Genomic DNA, 22542 nt, shown 5'->3' with positions numbered 1-22542 from the left:
TAAAAGCAAAATTACTGTATAAACATTTGAGAATGTGCATACATAGGAAATAGCGTCTGTAATAGGGTTCATAGCAATTTTCAAAGTGCAGAAGGGGCACAGAAGATTTAGAAGCAATGTTTTGCCATGATTTCCATCTGAAGTCAGTGAAAAATTGCCCATTTGCACCACATTTTTTTAATCTATTGTATATTTCATGTATCTTTACCACAGATGTTTTATTGCAAATAAGGAAACCAAATTCCAGATTTGTCATTAATCTCATGTAGGCACCGATCTCATGACCTGAGAAGATGATAAAATTATTTTTGGGTTTATCGTAAATTGACTTTTATTTTCCAAGTAAATTAAAAAAAAAGTGTAATGCTTTCTGATTTGAAGTAGTGTTCACAGTTTTTTGAAATGTTTATTGCTAGACAGGTCACTATTACTTCATCAGTGCATTAATCATTATGATAGTTACAATTAATACATTTTTAACTTTCATAGTATAATCAACAAGACAACATATTTCCACACATTTTAATTTTAAAATAAAGAATTGAGTGCAAATAAAGAATTATTTATTCATCCACGAATCACAGTAATAGGCAGAGTTCAATGCCAGTGAATTTGCCAGACAGTGCTATTGTAGGTCTTTTTTATACATCTTTATAACCAGGTGTGCAGGGTTGCTCATGGAACCTCAGTTCTTCTATCTTGTATGAAGGATTTAACATAAATTTATCATTCACATATTGAGTGTACGTTATTATTAGTGAAACTGCGATTTGCTGAAATCAGTAGCAAAATATGCATCGATTTAAATGAAGCTAATATCATAAGCTTTTGAAATAATGAAAAAAGTGATTTTTTTCAGACCAGTTGCACAGACATAAAAAATGTGTTAGAGGTGGAGCTGCCATTCTGTCAACTTTTTTCTATGTTCCACAGAAATGTTCAGCACAGCTGTGCAGGTAAGGGTGGAGAGATAAACTGCTGAAAGTACATGATTATCACTGACTTGTGGATTTCATGAAAACATAAGATATTAACAATTTTTGAAGTTATTGAAATTATTCTGAAGTGTGTGCAAGATTTATTGTTTTATTAATTTGTTAAATAGGTCTGATGCTCAAGTTACATAAGTTAATGTTGACTTTGAAATCATACAAAATAAGGTAATCATCCAAATTTGCAATAGAATGGGCAGCTTGCATACTTCTAAGGGCTGGTGTATACAAGAAGGGCAGAGAGGAGATATCAATACTTTGGGTGTCCTTTTCTCATCCATCCCTTGGGTCAGGGGACTCCAGTAAAGCATTCATGTTTCTTTGCTGTATATGCAAAATTTATACTACACATCTTGGACTTAGATACATTACATGCCCTGATTTCATGATAGTTTGTTTTTTAAATTCATAACATACATGAATTTTGCAAGTTAACTGTTGCTGGTTTTCAATGCAGAATTTATTATTAGACTGTGCTATTATACTTTACTTCTATAAAACCAGTTCTGTTTATCTCTGTGTTCAGGTGACTAAACAAGGCTTGTCTAGAAAATTGACTTCCAGCCTATAAAACTCCTTACCAATGACAACTTGACAGGATGATTTCTGTGTTATACATTTCCCTCTGTAGTGCTGCTCCTGAGGAATGTCACTGAAGCAGTGGCCTGTTAGTTTACCTTGGAGTGCTGTGGACTTGGTACTGCATTTTCTGCTCAATTCTGGAGGCAAGCTGAGAAAAAAATAGAGAAAGAAACACAAAAGATGATCCTCCATTATAACTACTTTGTACAACATGACTACCAAGGGTACAATTTTAAAATAATTCTCTCCCACAACAGTATTAGAGATCCATGTATTCTATCCCTTTTTCCTGTAAATTATAGTTCATTTTGTTCTGAATATTATCAGTAATAAACTATTGTACAAATGTATGCACAGTTATATTGCAATAATAAATGAAGAATTAATTTGTATGGATTGTATGAATTGAGCAAATAGAGGAAATTATTGCCTATGATTTTTTCAGGGCTTCTGAAAAAGATGGACAAGTAAGGTCATAAATTTCCTTCTGGATAGCATGAGTATGAATATTAGATTTGCAGCTAAAAAGAATCAAATTGCATACTATATAAGGGATAAGACACACTGGAGGTGTTTTATTATTTTTTTCCCAAAATATTCACATAATTTGAATGTTTTTAAACAAGTCAGCCCTCAGTAACACAGCAAAATTAATTTCAAACTTGCATAGTTATTGAAATAACTGAGGGAAAATACTAGAAATTGAAAGTCTCAGTCAACTCAGGGTTTACTGTTCTGCTTTTGACCATGTATTTCTGCAAACTTTCATTTTTTTTACATGAATAAATTCTCACCCAGAATAAGGACACAAAAATCCCTGTAAAGAACATCTTTCCTTTCGCTCTCAATCTTTCAGTGCCCTGATGCCTTTATACAGAGCAGTATATAAAGAGGTGTTCAGGAAAATGGATTTTGACCAGGAATCTAGATTTTTCACCAGAGATTTACCAGTGTATTTTAATGTAACTTGGAACTGAATGATCAGAAGCTGATTAATAATCAGGCCTGCTGGCTGGATTCCTTAAAAATATGTGGTACCTCTAATCAGTGTTACCAATCACTGTGCTGTGACAGCTCACTTATATTTGCAGTCAGTTGAGTAAGAACTTGTTTCTAAACAAGAGCTGCCTCTGATTTTGGTACAAATGAAAATTATTTTTTATGTCATTTACCTTACACGTTTGGAATGAGGATAATCACTGCCTTCATAAGCCAACAGATGCTGTGGCTTACCGTTTAAAGGACATCCTTTGTCATGGAAACTTCCTCTGCCTTTCACATTAGGTTTTTTCTGCCTTAATGACTTATGCCATATCTATTAAAGTTCTGAGGATGTTTCACTTCACACTTCTGATTCATTCTCACAGTAATTCCCTACTGAAACTTGTATTTCTGTCCTTGGTACTACTCAATTTTTTTTATTGCAGTCAAGAAAACTTCTAGCAAACCTTTTTTAAGATCTTAATGGTGACTGCTTTTGCAGGTGTCATTCAGAGAGTAGGCACCTCAAACTTTTATTCCTACACTGGATGAATTGCACTGGTGCACTTAACCCTTCAAATGTTAAGCTGGAGTGCAGTAGCACCACTAATACCAGCACCTTTCATGCCTGTTGCTTGTTTTTTTTTTTCTCTGACTGTTCTCCAAAGCAATATTCAAGATGTAGGATCAGATCCATTAAATTTCTGGGGAGAAAAAAACAAGAAAATTCTTTCTTTTCGAATTTGCAGTCTGTGACATTAATGCACTCATTTGATCTCATGCTGGGAACTCATCCTGGTGCTGCAGAGTCAGTGTCTAAGGGGGGAAAGACCACTGCTTTTGGTCAGGGCTGGCAGCAAATTCAAGAACAATGCAAGCCAGAGGAAGCTACACTCACACCATCCCACAAAAGTAATTTGCTTCTCTGAATCCTTTGCATTTACACAGTTTTGGGGTGATGCAGGACACTGAGGAGGAGTCTGTGCTAGTGGGGGATCTTCCTGAACCGAGGGCGTCAAGGCAGAACATAGCACAACCCTTTATTTCTGCCCCTTCCTGTATGCTGCCACTTTCCTGGGAAGAAATCCTACTGCAGTCACAGCCCTGCAGCAGAGATATCTCCCTGAATCTGCAGCATGGGGGCTGAACAGTTGCTATCTGGCATCCCTCAGGTCTGACATCCTCTCCTGAGTGGGGTCTGGTCTTCAATTTATTGAGTGCTCTTTCTGCATTGCCTACCCTGCTTCAGCCCAGATGATGGAGAATGAAAGAGGTGAAAGAGAATCCACTGTTGCATACAGGTAGACATATTATAAAAAGAAAGGTCTTATAAAATATGGTTTAGGCCCTGCTACTTTAGCTAAGCTATCAGTCAGCTTGTAACTTCCTGTGTGAAAAATCATAAGAATGAAAGCAGTTAGCACAACAAACTGCTCTGGTAACAGAACCTGCAAAACCAATAAATCTATCCCATGAGAAACAGTGAAGAAGGTGAACAATTTAAGAATAGAGAGTCTTAGCACGTACACACAAAAACGCCTTTTAACCAATGAACTGAGTGGCAAGAAAAGTACTATCCAATTGGAGTTAACACAAGGTCTGTGAAAACTGCATAAAAATGAGTTATGTGAATAAAGAATTGGCTTTCTTGCATGAAGAAATGGAGTCCTGTCTGCTTATTACTGGAACAATCTACTTTTAGAAGTGTTCAAACCCCCTGCCCAGGTAATTTAGGTGGAAATGGAGAAGGGGCTCTTCACTGGAACAGCTCATCTGGCAGATGGGAAAGGAAGGGGTGGTTACTTCCACCAGGGAGGTGGGAAAGATCAGATGGGGGCGAGGTGGCATCACTCAGATCAGTCAGCACAGCTGCAGCTGGGAGAGGGTGTCCTTCTCCACCCATTGTACTGAGGTAGACTAATTCTGAATCTAATAAGTAGCTTCAGCAGTTTCACAGGGTAAATTTGGGTTTGGATGAAGCATGAGTCATATCCCATGGAGGAGGTCAGAAATACTGTTATTGATGCTTTCTTCATGTAAATTATGTGGGAGACACAAGTTCGGGAGCCTTGGTTAAAAAGCTTCTATATCTCAGATTTTTCCCTTGTTTCATTTCTTGAGTGAAGATGGTGAGACTATTGTTTTGTTTGGACTTCTGTAGTGCCAAAAAAATGAAGGATTTCTGATCAGAAATAAAGACTGCACTTTCTTGCATCTTTTATCTCTATTAGTGACAAAGGGTTTCAGACAAGAATAGGTAAAATATGCACAGAAGACTTTGATTACAACTAAAATAATCTCTATTTTCCTCTAATTTTCTCTTCAATACAGGATGTTTAGCATATGAAACTGGCTCTTCTTTAGCTTCAAGCATCAACTACTTGAATTTAAAATGGAATGATTTTATATCCCATTTAGCATTAAGGAAAACAATTAGAGTTATGATTCCAAATAAATATATTTTTAATGATTTTTCTGGTAACACACTTTGCAGTTCTAAATAAATTTTTATGGATAGCGTTTAACTCCATTATCTCCTAAAAAATAGGATTTTTTTCCTTTTTCCTCTTACTTATTTCGTGTTCATCATTAAATGCTGTGTTGCTCTTCTTAACACTGGCATAAGGAAGGCAGTTTTGTAAGGCACAGCACCTAATACAGGTCAGGCAAAGGCACAGTAATACACCTGAGTGTTCCTTCAGCATCAGTGGTGTTCAGTGTTCTCAGCTGGTCAGCCACCTAAGTATTGACAAAAAGTGAGCTTTTACCCTTGGACAGGAGTGGGTGGGGTCTGTCTGGCACAGCCTCGGGCAAAAGTCCAGCTGTCAGGGAGAGGAGGTGGGAATCTATATTGGTTACAAATAGTTTGCAATTTATTTGATGGGTTTTGTAATGCCATGTTATGTTTGCTGCTGGATTTTATTCAGTCCACATGCATCACCTTCTAACCTAGAAAAAGAATAAAAACAAAGCAAGGAAAACTAATCTGCAATAGTATATTTCATACTTTGAGACCAAAAAGAAAAAGTGAATTACAAGAAATTTATTTTGCACTAAATGTATTTGGCATCAATCACTATCAGGCTTTCAGAAAACCTAATGTATTATTAAAAAAAAAATTAAATTATTAACTCTTCTCCTTTCCCTATTTACAACTTTTTTTTCAATAACAAAAATCACACTGATAGGAAATATATAATAAAGAAAGAAAGGAGAGATTGCAGATATTCTACTCTGTCTACTAACTCAAGTAAATGTTTATGTCAACATGGACAATTTTGTAGGAGAAAGACAGTCAAAGAGTAAGGGTCAATAAATAGTATAGAGATACAAAATCCAGGGATGTAAAATGGAGTAGGAATGTAAAATGGAGTTTTTCTGATAGGTGCACTGATAATGCATCTAATTGCATACTAAAGGCATACAGAAAAAATGAGTTAGCAAGATAGTTAGATACAATTTTATACTGCAAGTTATAAATTCATACTGGACTGATCATTAGGTAAACATGACAAAGGAGAAGAGAAAAATTCTTGAAAAGAATAAAACACTCCATGTGATGATCTATCAAAATATAGATATGTCTGGAAACAGTCTCTGCTGATGACTCTTTCTTGAGGTTTGGCATAATTTTTCCTTTGGAGCTATGCAGCAAGGATCCAGAGGCAGCAACCATCACACAGTGTGGTCTCAAGTGGATAGCTGAAATCCATTTTCTTGGGAATGCCATGTTATCCAAGTGTTTAAATAAAGAATTTCAGAATGTATGTATTTAGGCTGTTTCATCACTTCCGTAAAAGTGTCTTCATAGACTGGATTTCCAAAGGAGTTTTGGAAGAAGCAATACTTTTAAAACACTCAGGTCTTAAACTTTCTGGACCCCACTGCCTAGGAAGCAATATTTTCCAAGAGGACTTTGTATTATTATGCTTTTCACAGGAGAGGTGTTTTTGGAGAGCAGAGTGGTTTTGTTAGCATGTGTTGGGTTTGATCTTGTGATAAATTGAATAATATGCTGAACAACATTTAACAACAGGATTCTTCTTAGCTCCTCCTGGCCTTTATGAAAATGCCAGATAACTTGTAAATTGCATTTAGAATAATCTGAAAATCCTACTAAAAGTTTGCCATTGGCATCTGCCCATTTTGCATGGGCCCATATGGAGATAATTCACATGGGATACATCTCCTTTTTTCAGACCATGACTTATTATTTACAAGTGAAGCCAGTACTACAAATCTACACTGATCAGAGTAATAGTACAAAAATGCTGCATTTAGGCAAAGCTCATTTACATGGCTACTTCTTGATATGAACTAAATTTCCCTCATCATTTTTCAGCTCTCCTTTATGTACTTGTAGCCCGTCAAACTAAGGATTTATCCTACTATAAGATGGATAGTATTTGGAACAAGCTAGTCTTATTTTTAAATACATGATGTAAGCCTAACCAATTCATAAGTGTTTCCTTTATTTTTACAGACTATAATTATTAACTTAACAATGTATTGCAACAGTATCTCAACAATGTTACTCCTTTAGCTATTGAGAATTAGCACATCTTTAAAAAAACTTGATAATTTGTACTTTCAGAAAATAATTTCAGCATGGAGATTTTCAGCTAAAGGTATGATTTTTAACTCTTTGTAATCACTTATTCTTTTTAATCACTGAAAAATTATTAGTTATGCTATGAAAAAGTCTAGAAAAACAATAATAGATATTTTAAATGTAACTTGAACTAGAAATATTTTTTTCTTATATTGATATAAAAATGCTCAGAAAGTAGTTCTAAGAAGAAAGGAAAATAAAACAAACCAACCTATTTCTGAGATTTATTTTTGTGCTTCAATCTGCTCCCAAATCAAAAAGAATTGCTGATGTCAGGTGGGTCAAATCTCTGTGAATAAATTGGATTTTCTGCTAAAGGATTTATCTCAAAAATGATTTCTGGCCATCATTATTATGTAAAAATCTTATTACACCTTACTTGAACCTTTCAAACCATACATAAGCATAGGGTGGGGGAAGGTGGGGAACAAAAGAAAAAGCACTATGGAAAAGGAGGACACAACATGCTGCCCTTTGGAGGGTGTTGTAGGACAGGAGTGCAACAATGCAAACCCAGGGCATATTTAGGCCTTCACAAGAAACCAAATTTCCCTTCATCCAGGGTTCTGGATGTACAATGCTTTGTTTTCTCTTCTTCCTGCATTTCAGCTCAGTAATGTTGCTAAAACAGATCTGTGAGCGGAAAAATAGATATATTAAATGGAGTTCCTGTGATTCCCTTAGTATGAACAGTGGCAGGAATAGTGTTGGTACACTGTGCAGCAATTAAGCTGCATATGTATTTTTGTTTATCCCCTCAAGATAGGAAGCATACTAGAACTTATGAAACAATCTAAAATTGTTAATTTTAAATATATTGGAATTTGTTTCTGTGCATGATTTTATTCTATATTGCAGTTTGTCTGGCTGGTTCTCTTAAAACAAGGAACTGCAAAATAAACTCTTAATAATTATAATGACTGTAACAACAATTAGTCTTATACTGCTTCCCACCAAGATTTTGAGGTATATTAAGAACAGCTGTACAAAAAAAATACTTATGATCCACAAATGTGAGTTGAACACACTGCTGCCACATTAAACATAAATTTGTTCTCAAACAGTGAATGCAGAAACATGGCAACAGAAGGAGAAAACTCTGAGGATGTTGTCATCAGCTGAGAAAGAAACCTGACAAGGAATTATTCCTGAGAAAGAAATTGTGGTGGTATTTACAAAGGCAGCCCACTTTTATTCACACAGCTGTGTCTGCTGCCAGAACAGGCAGGCAATGACACTGTTCCTGGATGTGAAAAAGCTCTGGCTTATGAATGCATAGACAGGCTGGAAGTGACTGGGCAGGTTGCCTCTTCACTTTCAGCCCACCTTCATACCAGCCTGCAGTGCTGCAGCAACGATTTGAATCAAAGGAAAACAAAATGTGGGGCTGGGAGGAAGAGTATTCAGTAGCTGCAGGGAGAGGAGAAACAGCAGGTGATTACTAGAGCTGATATTTATCATAAGAAATAGCTTAGAGACAAAGCTTCATCCTGATTGCTCTGATTTCCTCAATTTATACTAAAGTGAGAGATATACGATAAATGGAAAAGAGGCCTTCATTAAAAAGATATTGTAATTCACTATAATGTTACTAATTACCTCACTTGTGGCTTTCAGTACTCTTCAAGTTCTGGTTATAATCTTCTAACTAATTGTTGACTGCAAACAGAATAAAGTTATTCATCTTGCATAAGGATTCCCAGAGAGAAAAAATATTTGCTTTCTGTGATAGATCCAAGATGTTTTCCTGTATTATCATTTGTCTTCAGTATAAGAAAGAATGGAATATCTTAATGTGGTGATGATGTGAGAAAAGAATTGTGTTTACTATGTTTTACAGTTATATTTTCACTTCCCTGGTATTTTCTGTGAAAATAAAATTACTCTGATCTTAAATGTGTTTATCTGTTTATTTTTTAATATTAGAATCAAATAATCATCTTTTAGACAGTCAAATTCCTTTCAAATTCTGGCTTTCTGTACTAGAAACCATATTTTTTGATACTGTAGGTTTCACTTTTTTACTATCTGCTACTGGAAACAGCTGCATTGGAGAATCCATCAATATTTTAAACAGCATTTATTTTTTTCATAATGCCTGGAAAACACAATGTGGTTTCAAGTGTTGCTTGTTCAGAACTGTTTGTAGGCACAGCTGGAGAGCCCCAGGTCACAGCCTGGGTAGAGGTTCCTAATACAACTTTACTACACTGCTACATATAATTTCCCCTACCCATGTCTCTGAAGACTTCTCTTTTGTTTTTCTGCCCTGCTATCTTTTCCTCTAGATCAATATTCAAGATACCTACTATACCATAATGGTCTTTCCTCTTTCTAGTTAGTTTCTATCTTCTGTGGTTCACCAGACTCCTAATGTAACAACAAAAGCACAAACCACTATGGTTTTTTTCCCTGCTCAGTTGTCTCCAACATTCCTTTGTCCTAAAAGTCTTAAGTTCTGTCTTTTTGGAAAAATATAGACATACTCTGCTTGTTCATATATTTGAAGATTCCAGCTCTCACACAGCCAACACACTTAACTGGACAGAGCCTTTAAAAATTCAACAAGAGCAGGATCTAGAGCTGATCTTTCTAAGGATGTAGGTCCTGTACAACTCAGACACTGCATGTGTTGCTTGTTCTTATATAAGTAGGGTTAAAGTTGTTTCAAAATTAGAAAAAAAAAAAAGAAAAATTGTTCATTTGTATTTTTGGCAAATTATCCTAAAATCCTTTAAAATACTTCTGTAGAAACAGTATTTCCTTCATAATCTAAAAGCACAAACTAAAGAAATGGTAAGAAGAGACTAAAAATAAAATCCCACTTTTTATTTTTTTAACTTACAGAGTTATTTCCATTCCCCATTAGAAACCTGATATAGATTCTGATGACTGAGCATTATGTTCATCACTTATAAATGTAAGGTTTTCTCCAAGATTCTTTTTCTGAGCTCTCTTTCTCTATAATTATTCAACTAGCATAGTTCCTCCAAAAGAGAGCAGATGGATTAAATAAGCAAGCTGATTGAAAGAAATGGATTATATAATAAAGTATAAATGCATATTGGACTTCAATAATGAGAACAATTTGCTTTCAAATTGCAGTGTTTTTTCATCACAGGCAAAATAAAGTCTTTAATATTTCATTTCTGAATCTTGTAGACGAAAAATCTACAACTGTTCTCCACAGGACACCAGATCAAAACAATACAAATTAACCACAAGTCTAATTTTAAGTTAACAGCTAAAACTGTTATTACTATTATAACTCTTATAACTCTTGTAGTTCATTTAAACAAACACAAATTCTAAAATACACAATAGATATTTTAAAATGGTAAAACACAGCTTGTATACTGTTTGCCTCATTATAAAATAATTACCAAAAATGAAATTCTACTAAATCTTTTCAAAGTTATCAAGTAAAATTAAATTTCATTAAACATTATTGGTTTGATGATCTTGTCAAAGTGTTACTAAAGTATGAAGGGAATGACAACTGTTAGGGTTCTTGCCTGAGTAAGGAAGAATGATGCCTCCAACCCATTTGGTAATCTACAAGCTTTATTAGAAGGCAGCTTTGGAGATTAAGACTATTCAAATCAGAAATACAGAATTAAGAAGCATCAGCAACACCTCCATTAAACAGATAAATATTTAGTAATTTGGCATTCCCAAGTAAGAGAACTCCTTTGTGCGTGAGTTTATGATTAAGCATTCACTGTCATGGGTCAGTGGCAGTCATCATGCAATGGCCTGATTTGATTTTTCCATAACATTGGAGTTATTGCAGCAGATTATCCTTAGGGCTGATACTTCTGTCCCTTGTTGTTTTCCCAGAGCAAACTTAGCAAATGTGTATCTATAAAAGTCAGCTAGTGAAGTATAAGCCTTTAAAATTATTTCAAAGCAGAAATAACTTCATAAGAGTAGAGAAAGCTCTCAATGAAGATTAAAATAATAAAGAAAAACCCTTTCAAGTAGGATTTCAGTGGGCTTCAGCCACAAAGTCCATGCTTGCTAGTTTCTTATATTTAGAAACTAAACAGGGTGTCACCTTTTCTTAACTGAAGGTTCCCTAAATCTCTAACTTTCTGCCCATTACTGTCTTTCCTATTTCCTGCCTAGACCATATTCAGAGCCAGCATGTGTTTTTTGACAAGTCACACAAGTAAATATCCCTAGGCATCATCTTTCTGACAGAGAACTCTCCTGTATAGAAGAGTTCCTACTCACTCTTAATGAACCTTCTCAAAATGACCTCTGAATTCTGGATCTGGACCAAAGAATGGAAGATGTCAACTGGAAAACTACCAGGAGTGAAGAAAGGGAAGGTCAGATACAGCTGTTTTTAATTTTGGTTGTTATAACTCTTCACTCAGCAAGTCAGCTTTTTCCAAGCTGTAGATTACCTAACATAAAAGACACTTCTATTTTCTCTCTCATGAACATGTATAAGACCCTATTGGCAAAGTGTTTGTAATTTTGCCTTCATATAATTTGCAAATTTAGAAAAGCACTTAGTTCTGAAATACCACATATTTTAAATTGGGCCCTTACTAGGTATTATTATATTATGTAAAAAATTTACAAATTTGTTACATAATATAATAATAAAACAAATTAGACTGTTACATATAACAATATGTATATGTACATTGATCATGCATAGAGGGTTAGACTAGTTTAATAAAAAAACTTTATAAACTATATAGCTATATAATCTCTATATAAAATGCTATATTTTTTTCCTAGATACTGTGTCAATTAAAATAAATTATATATTATTCTAGGCTCATAAGGGGAAAAGTATCTATTTAGAGGTGTTGATCGGTGTGAACATATAATGCATTTTGAAATAAATAATTTCTAGCTAGTTCAGACTTGGAGGAACCAAGGGACACTTCCAATTCAACTGTCCTAGTTCTTATAGGGGACCTCAGCTTGATAAAATCAACGGGGAGGATCCCATATTTGGCCCAACCCAAGCCAGTAGATTTCTAAAAAATTAGATGACAGCTTGATGGAAGGTACTAAGGGACCTGACTCAGAAGGATGCCCTCCTTGATCTTTTTCTCAACAGAGAGGACCTCATAAGTGAATTGGAGTTTGGTGGCCATCTTGGCCACAATGACCATGAAATGATCAAATTTAAAATCCCTGTTTACAGGAGGAAAAGTGCAGCAAAACCTCAGCTCTGGACAGGAGGAAAAGAAACTTCAGACTGCTCACAGAATTAGTAAGTGAAGTCCCCTGAGATAATATTTTTGCATATGCTGGGTCTATCAGCACTGGTCACTTTTTAATTACCTCATAAGGAAACAGGAGAAGAATATTCCTAAAAGTTGGAAATCATGCAGACAAGGCAGAAGGTCAGCTTGGCTAAGCAGGGATCTTCTCTTGGAAATAAGGTAGAAAAGGAAGGTATATGCCAAATGAAAGCAAAGTTAGGTGACATGGGAAGAATACAGAAATGTTGCTTGCCAGGGTAGGGAGAAAATTTGTGTGAACAAAGCTCAGTTGGTGCTGAAGCTGGAAAGAACTGTGGGGGATAATAAAAAGGGTTTTTTTTTCAAATATATTAATTCCATTGGAGAAATAATATCAGTCCATTACAGAATGGGGATGGCCATGTCACAGACAGGGACATGAAAAAGACAGAGATGTTTAACACATTCCTTGCCTCCATCTTCGACATGGAGGGTGGACCAAGGAAGTCTCAGTGCCCTGAGCTAGAGGACCAGCGCTGTGGCATTGATAAACTTCCAGTTGACCCTGAACTTTTGTAGGATCTGCTCCTTCAGTTAGATCTCTACAATCTATGGCATCTGATGGAATTCACCCAAGAATCATCAAAGAGCTGCTGATCTCATTGCAAACCTCTCTTGGTCATTTTTGAGTGGCCTCAGGAATTCAGAGACTTTCCAGCTGACTGGAAGCTGGTGAACATCCCAGTTTTCAAGAAGGGCAGGAAAGAGGACCCCAGAAACTACAGGCTTGTCAGTCTCACTTCAGTGCCCAGTAAAATCATGAAAAAAATTGTTCTGGGAGGTGTTGAAAAACACCTGGAGGACAACTCAGTCACTGGTCCCAGCCAGTATGGTGTCATGAGAGGAAAGTACTACTTGTTGAATCTGATTTCCTTCTATGACAGGCTAACTTACCTAGCTGATCAAGGAAAGCCAGTAGGTGTAATCTTTTTAGACTCCAGTGTCACTGTCATATTTTATGAAAAATCCCCTTGCCCAGGGTTTTCTCCTGGGAAGCTGAGAAGCCTCAGAGAAAAATGAAAACAATAATTGTCTCATTTTGCTTCTCCTGTGTTTTGTTGCTTTGGGATGTGGTTTGGAGATTTTTTATCCAGCAGATGGTTGTTTGATTGGTTTCATGTGAATTGTTTTTACTTAATGACCAATCATCATCCATCTGTGTTGGGACTCTGGAAGAAGTCAGGAGTTTTTCATTATTATCTTGTTAAGCCTTCTGTAAATGTCCTTTCTCTATTATTTAGTACAGCTTTAGTATAGCATTCTTTAATATAGTATATTACCATAAAATAATAAATTAGCTTTCTAAGAATATGAAGTCAGATTCATCAATTCCTCCTTTGTCCTGGGGACCCTGAAAATACCACACTCCAGCAAAGTTTTTGGTACTGCCTCTTACAGGATTCTTCAGGACCAAATGCCCAGACACCAACCAGACAACTGTATTATGTGATGGACATCATATGAACATCTCAACTTCATCTTATGAATAACCCACTGGATTTTGTGCTTGGGAACTGTTTTTTATGATGTTAAACCCAAAAATTTTATTCCACTCTATATATTATTTTATTTCACTAAAGGTCATTCAAAATATTTGACTAGAAACTAAAACTTAAATGTCAAAATATCAGTCATATTTTATAATTACTACAAAGTGTACTGAACTTGGTGTGAAATGATTAGTGATTTCACCTGTTTGCATACAAATCAATTCAATTAAATTCAACACAATTAAAATCAGCTAATTCCTTTAGGGGTATAAATATTCCTTTAGGGGTATAAATATATTACTCCTTAAAACATTTTAAATTTATAATTTATATTTTAAATTTATATTCAACAATTTTATTTAACAGCCATTACTACCTTGGGAAAAATATTTTTATTAAAAGACTTTTTAAGAAATTGCTTAAATGTTAGTTATTATTTTGCCTGAAATAACTATTTAATATATGCTGTACTATTCTAGTTTTCAATTACATTAGGAGTGGGATGTTGAAGGGGTAAATACTTTAAACACCTTTAAATATTGTTTTCAAACCAATTTTAATCTTCCTGTTATTGACAGATGTTTATTTTTTTTATCTTTCTATGCAAATTCTGTGTAATGTACTACAGAAATGGAGTGTTTAGGTTGCTGAAGGATAGAAAGAGGTGTCTAGGAAGTAATTTTTTATTTCACATTATGATTCATGTATATTATTGATATTATTTTTTAATAATGGTATTGACTTTACCATTAGATGACTATACAAGAACTTTTCTCTCCTCTGGAAGTACTGGTGATTTATTTTATTTCAAAATACTAAAAGAATTTATAAAGGCCATAATAGTGCTTTTGTCAGTTGGATTCAGATGATAGTGGAGACAAACCTCAGAAAAGACAAAAATTTTTTAGACTGTTACAGCAATTAAAGTTATATGTGCCAAAGAATATTTCTAGCCATCAAATGTCAGAAGAAGCCTCAAAAATGTGTACCTAAAATTTCAAAGAAGTTTTCAAATTATCCAATCTATGGATTATTTTTTTTTACTTTGTAATTCTCAAGAGACATCTGGGAGATGTACTCTGCCTCAACAGCTTTCTCTTCAAAGTAAAAACCCACTTAAATCTGTTGTTTTCAATATGCCAGGATATACTGTGACACCGAACCATTTGTGCAATACTCATTCAAATAAGTGGAGTCCCACTGTCAAGCAATTCAATTTAGTGAGTCCTGGTGACCTGACTGATGCTTGTATCTACTGTGTTCACAAAAATCTTGCAAGGCAGTGACAATTTTCAAGCAACACCTCTATCTTTTGCACATTATTAGCATGTAGAAGCCTCAGTCAGGGCAGTGGCCCTGCATCTGATTGATGACTAAACTCACAATAAATTACAATCCTCATCTAAGAGGACAGCAAAAATCAGTTGTGTGTAACACATGGGATAAAAGGCTTCCTGATGTTTTTCTAACAAACTACCAGACATTTCACTGATCATCAGCAGTATTTAATTTTCTATTCATCAGTAGGAGTCCATAGCTATGGTATTGCACTCCATAGTGACACTGACCTCTTTCCAGTTTGGTGCCAAAATCTTCCCTACACATGGATCTGCAGGGAGGAGGGTATAGGAGAAAGAGAAATTAAACAATTCCTCTTGGCCTTTTGCTCTGTGTGGATATGATTTCCATCCCCAGTGCAGCACTGCAGCTGTTCTGTAATGGGAACAATTTGCTAGCAGGACAGCAGCAGGGGATAACAGACAAATGACAATAATAACAGCATGGTATACTCCCACCTCTGTAGAATAGATAAGAAGGCAGCTTTTTTTCTGCACTTTTCTGTTTGGGGCAGTTTATTCATACAGCTTGTACTGCTTGCAGACAGTTTGAAAGCATGAGCCACCCAGTTAAAAGCAGGAAGTAATTATTGGATGATACAGTCAATAGACTTTAAGGAAGAATGAATTCCTACGATAAATACTAATATGTTTCCCTAAGTTCATCATAGCACACAAAACATGTTTACCCTCTAGGAAGTTGTCACTCAGGTAGGGATGGGTCAGCATCAACACATCCTCAGTGTTGCTTAGTTGCAGCCTTTCAGATCCCTGTTTCAGTTCCTTAGTGCTATAAATATTTTCTGGTAGTACTTATCCTGTTGAATCCCTGTCTTGAGAACTGCCTTATTTTCAATAGTCAGGATTCTGCCACTCTCACTGTTTTTCTTAACTTTTCCTTGCTCCACTCTGCAGATTGTCTTGCAGATTTTTTTTTCCCACCCTAGAAACATTCTCAGGAGTTTAAGCCGCGGCTGCACAGATATGCTTCATGGAAACAAGGCCTTGGTCTCTGGCTCTTCATGAAAGGAAATATTGCAATTTCAATGAGGATCAATTTGGCAAGCTTTGGTCCATTTTTATGCACTCCATGTCACCCCAAGCCATTTTATAGTTTTCCCTTTGGCGCAAATTTTTTTAAGCGTTTCCTTTCATCAATTTCTTCTCCTGAGTTTTCGTTTGATTTCATTCCCTGATTTGGGGATTTTGGTAAATATAATTTTGCAAGATTTTGTTCAGTTCACTTCACACCCCACTGCCCAAAGACTGCTCTCTTTATACCTTTCTTCTTTGCACCACCCATGTGCTGGGCATTCAGTAAAAGGTTGCTTTTACTGTTCCATTTAGGATTTACAGTCATACACTTGGGATTAGGATTGAAATAAGCACAAAGCCTAGAGTTCTAGGGACTCTGGAGCTACAAAAGTCATTCCAAACAGAACATGGCACTCCCCCAACATTGCTCCCTTAACACCTTTCTGCTTGGCACCACTCATGCTCTTGGCACCTCAGCAAAAGATGCTTTTATAATGATCCTCTTAGGATTAGGGTTAGGCTTACGTTCAGGGTTCGGAAAACCACAAAGCCCAGAGCTCCAGAGACAGTGCAGCTACAAAAGGCATGCCGAGGGGAGCACAGTGCTGCCCCAACATTGCTCCCTCCACAGCTTTCTGACTGGCCCCAATCATGTGCTTGGCACCTTAGCAAAAGGCGGCTTTTGCTGCTTTGCTTAGGTTTAGGGTTAGGCTTAGGCTGAGGCTTAGGGTTGAGCAAACCAAAAAAACCCAGAGCTCCAGGGACACTGCAACTACAAAAGGCATACCAAGAGGAGCACAGCAGTGCTCCAACATTGCTCCCTCCACACCTTTCTGCTTGGCACCAGCCTCTGCCAAAGGCTGCTTCTAATGCTCTGCTTGGGGTTAGGGTTATACTTAGGGTTAGGGAAATGGAGGACTACTGCCAAATGTACTGTGTTGAAAGAAGGTGCAGTGAAAAGGTCTGATACTTACCATAAATAATTTTACTTCCAAAATCAGGGAATGAAGTCAAACAAAGAGAGGAGAAGAAATAGATGGCATGAAATGCTTAAAAAAAGAATTTCTTCACCAAAGGGAACACAATAAGATGGCATGAGATGACATGTATGTGCAGGGAAATGTACCAAAGCTTGCCAAATTGATCCTCATGGAAATCTTGAAAACAGAGAAGAAATGTGGCAAACACTCCAAAAAGGAGATATGATAAAATAAATTGTAATTTAAAAAACTCAAAACTTGGTAATGGAGAGATTAGAACCAAATGGATTGTGATGAAATAAATTGCAGTGAAAAGGACAGCTCAGAGACCCAGACCCTTGGGATGAGGGGATTTGGGATGGGGGTGTGACAGCTTGTGGCTGGGGAGAATCTGTATAGCCTGGAGAATGCCGTGTTCCTTTGGAGTGTCCCTCATTGAGCTTGTAACCTGCAGCAGCACTGCCCCTCCTCTGCTCTTCTCACCAGACAGCAAGACTGTAAACCAGTACTTTGTCACACAGATTGAAAAAGAGAATATCTAACAGATCATTTTTCTCAAAAAGAAAATGCCATAACTAATCAAAGATAGATAACTGGAATGCAGGGCGATCCTAGGCCTTTTTCAAAACTAAGCCATGAAATACTAAATTTGTTTTCTTTTGTGATTGTTTGGGGTTTTTTTTCTTTTACAATAGGAATGTCATAAAATGTACAAGTGTAACAAGTTGCATTTTCCTCATATTTTTCTTAGGCAATTTTCTCCACCCATTGGATGAAGACAGGCAGAACCATTGGTAGCAGCCAATTCCCATCACTACATTAAAAAGACACTTTTCTCCTAAATAATCTGAAGTTAAAAAAGAAAACAAAACTCGTGCAATAAAGCTTTTGTCAAAACAAACAAGTACTTTTTAAAAAACACAGAGATTGTGGCAAACAGATTTGCAAATAGGAAAGAGTTACCTGCTTCATAAAATCTTAAATAAGCAATGGTGCATTAGTTCTAATCAACTGCTTGCAGGGCTTAGAGGCTGTTCAGTAAAATCAAAACACCGTAAGCACAGACTGGAAGTTTCTGGTGGTCCTGTTGTGTTGTCTGATTCATTTCAGACCTCAGTAATGCAAGTTCCTGAATAATAACCTTGTGAGTTTATTGTTACTTTCTACTTATTTCTGAACAGGTTTATCTGCAAGCATAACTGTTTAGGATTTCCTATGGTAGTTTGTCTAATTCTTCTTGAAAACAGCTTTTCAGGAATTATGTTTGACCATGGTTTATGAAAGAAAGTTTTGTAGGAGTAGATAAAAAATTTTATGGCACCATCTGAAGTGACTGGAAAAAACAACAGTCACACAAGTTTGCTTCCATGTTGAAAACATTGCTTGTTGTATATCTCTTCAAAAACATCAATTTGTTGCAGTAAAGATATAGTTTTCTACTATAAACCTTGTTTTGTTTGTATCCATTAACCTATCACTTCCACATCAAAAACATTTCTTTCAAACAGAGTGTAAAAATGGTTTACGAGTTTTAATTCTGTCTTATTCTGGTTGACTCCATATTTACTCTTAACCAGAGATCTAGTTTATGGTACTATTGACAAATATATATAGACTATACTTTTTAAATATCCTTGGAAAGGTGATATTTTTTTAGCAATATTCTTCCATGATGTGGGATTATTTCCTCATATTCTGAAGGACTCCAAGTAGGAAAACACAGCATTCTTATTTATAGCCTAGGCAGTTAAATCAAAAAGAACTAAATTGCTTTCCCAAGATCCCAGAGTAGGCCATTGGCAAAGCAAGTATTTATTATTGGTAGTTTTTTCCATCTTAAAATCACAAAATGATTCTTCCTTTCTAATGCAAACTCAAAAGAAAGATGACATTTTAGAGAAAAGTTGGGGGAGAGGGCAGCAGGGTTTTTAGTAATTGCATTGTGTTTTCAGTTTTTTTTTTCTTTTTTTTCTTTTTTTTCTCACTTGTAAAACCATTAGATGCCTTCACTTTTTCTACAATTCCAGTACAATGTTCCTTCTTCCTGATCAATATGCCCACTCTTTTTTACCTTTAGCATTATTTTTTAAGATTTTTTTTCATAATGGTTACAATTAAGACAGTAATTTATCTAGTTGCTTTGAACTATTATACAGCTTCTATTCCTCTGTATCTGTCTTTTCTAATAAATAATACAGCCCATTTAATTCATTTTTCTCTATATTCAAATTTGAACAAGAGTATCTTTTAAAATATTGAGTATAAATAAGAGTATCTTTTAAATATCTTTTAAAAATATTGCAGTTCTTGATGTATTATATACTGGTTTCTTTATATGTTCATTGATTTATAGAAGGACTTTGTCAAGAAGTAGATGTAGGTATATTTTGTAACCTTAAAAAAAAATTAAAATAGAGAAATTCAGTGAAATTCTTTTGGAGAATTTAACTTAAAAAGGCCCTTGAATATTCTGTTTAACATTAAAGAATTCAGGCCAAGTAACTTTCTCATTGTTTTTGTTTTGCAAGCTTCTCTGACATCACTGCTACAAATTTTTTGGTCTCTGTAAGCCCTATTTCTTTGATCACTGACATTTCATCATGCCAGCTTCCTGTTTCAGGATTACAATTAATCTCAGTCTATGTTTTTGGTACCCCTATTTTGGAGCATGTCCAGCTGTAGTCTGGGAGGGATGGGACAAGGAGTCTGTGCTATCTGGCAGGAAATGTTGCCCAGGAGGACCTTTCTCAGATCTCCCACTGCCTTGCTTCAAGACTTTGAGCAAGTCACTTTATCTCTGTTTTCCAGTCCCATTTTCCTCTCATTTCTCACCTATATTTGCCTTGGGAAAGGTATTTGTGTCTCATAGTGTGTGATGCAAATGTACCAATCACAAATGGGTTTTCTGATGCTGTAATTCCAGTATCAAAACACTACACAGAATGAAAGTGTCACATTCCTTTAGTGAGTCTCTGGGTGCTCCTCAGCTTGTTTTGTGCTCCTGGAGCCAGAAAGGGGCTTCCAATTGACTTCAGTGGGAACACATTTAAATGAGTACCAATCCCTGGTAATCACTGCTCAAAAGCAAAAATGCAATATTAAGAAGGAGAATTTTACCTTATTTTTTTTAATATGCATATTTTATTATGACCTAGTTTTGAATTGTATATATGTATGTTAACTAGGTTTAGTCCCATTAAGTTGTTGTTTCATAATTAAAAGGGAAACAATTTCATACAAGTTGAAAAATCAAAACTTTTACTGTAAGAAACTCCTCATTCATAAAGTAAATTGTCCTCTGGTATATGAAAGGATCAATACTGATATGATGTGTTTTTTTAATTTCTGATTCACCATAAAAGAAAACCTTCTAATTTTTTTTCTCTTTAGTTAGAATTTTTACCTTCCCTACTTTGTCTTTTGATTGTTGTGTTTGAACAGTCTAATTCTGCTGGGAGAGTATTCCTCATTAGTATTTGGAAACTTTCCTCTAGGATCAATAGAGCTCCATTATTTTGATGTTTCACACTGAATTTATGTCTTTAAAGAAATGTGACCGGGGATAGGTTTGTAAGTCTACTTTTTTGTTTCATTTATTTCTTTTTCCTCTGAGTATTTTAATTATTTACTATAGCTTCAAAGAATTTGCTTCAAGTTGGGAGATAGTAGTTACTATAACATATTTCACATTTGAAAATAAGTTGATATAGGTTTTAGGGGTGTCCAGCAATGCTGGTCAATGGACAGCTGATGAACCCCCTTGGAGCCCCCTGTTTCAGGTTGTATTTAGCCATACTTACTAGTAAATTTCAGTTTTTGGTTTACAATGGGATGAAAACATTTTTTAAAAGCTTAATCAACTATTTATTTATAAAAAATGTCAAGGCTTTGGAGTTTTTTGCTTTCCAGTACACAGGTCAGCTCTTAGTTCTTAAAAACTATTGCTGTTGTCAGGACCATAGTTCAAGTTTTTTGTCACTAGGCATGCAAAATTAACTACCTCTGTACTTGCAAAGTGAGGAGTGATCCCTAGGAGTGATCCATGTAATACTGTCTCAAAACACTGATTAGCTAAGGAGACAGCCCTGCATTGCCTTCCGCATGTTCATTGGGAGAATGATGGGTTCTGTTTGCTCTAGTAACTCACAGAGTCATTTCTAATCAGACTCCTGTGGTGTCTTTGATCAGTGGTTGGTTACCCAGCAGAAGAGACATTCAAATTAAAACAGATTTGAGAAGAGGAATACAGCACATCACCAGTAGAAAATTCTTATTTTCTCTTTCTTGTTCCCTTGTCTTTACTTGTGAGTCAATAGATGTGTGTCTGAAGGGAAGGAAGTGCATGACTACTTAATAACTGTTCTGAAACACAGATGGAACATGAAGGTTTTTATTTTCACCAAGCCAGAGAAGGAAAACATATCAGGTATACTGCATGTACAATCTCCACTGCAATGAACCCATAATGGATCCTAGCTGTAAACTCTGAATATGCCTAATGGAAGCAATAGTTTGAATCTTAAATAATAAAACAAAGAGTTCTTCACTGCTCTTTAATCCCCTCTGGGAAGCCCAGTTAATTAAAGCTGTTTATTACAACTTGATCAAAAAGCCTAAATTCTATGTGTCCTACATCTAGCTACTACAATATTCTCTGTCATTGAACCCTCATGAGGCCCTGAAGACTTTGACTTGGTAATGCAGCCATCAAAGAGCCAGACTAACTTACTCTTTAGTCAAGCTGTTTGTTTCAAGGTGCAGTACAAAACATGCTCTAGGCTTCCCAAAGCTGCAGTCTATTTCCTCCTTAACATTATTCCAAAAACCTCCTTGCCATACTTAATTTAGCATTTGAATCAAATTAATTATTTTATAACAAGACTGGTGTGGAGGACGTAGGTTTCTTACTTAGCATGGAACATTAATTGATGCAGTGGAATGCTCTGTTCGAGCAGCTGCTGTTATCAGTCCTGTGTTCCAAATAGCTGACACAGGCACACACATGCACACAGATAAGCTCATGAAACACCAAGATGAAGCAGTTAATTAAGGAGGGGAATGCACAAGTCAAAAAGAAAAGGAAAAAAAATGAACACTTACAGCTGCATTTATCTCTTAATCATGAAGAAAAAATGCTGCACTACAGCAGCTTAACTATCACTACTTTTTTAAAGAGGAGTGTGATCACTGATGAATATTTTCTTACTGTACTTGTTAAATATTAACTGTAACCATGATCATTATGAGATTAAGCTTATAAAAA

Source organism: Molothrus ater, chromosome 2 (assembly GCF_012460135.2).
Source record: "Molothrus ater isolate BHLD 08-10-18 breed brown headed cowbird chromosome 2, BPBGC_Mater_1.1, whole genome shotgun sequence".
Classification (NCBI taxonomy): domain Eukaryota; kingdom Metazoa; phylum Chordata; class Aves; order Passeriformes; family Icteridae; genus Molothrus; species Molothrus ater.
This window is presented reverse-complemented; position numbering follows the sequence as displayed.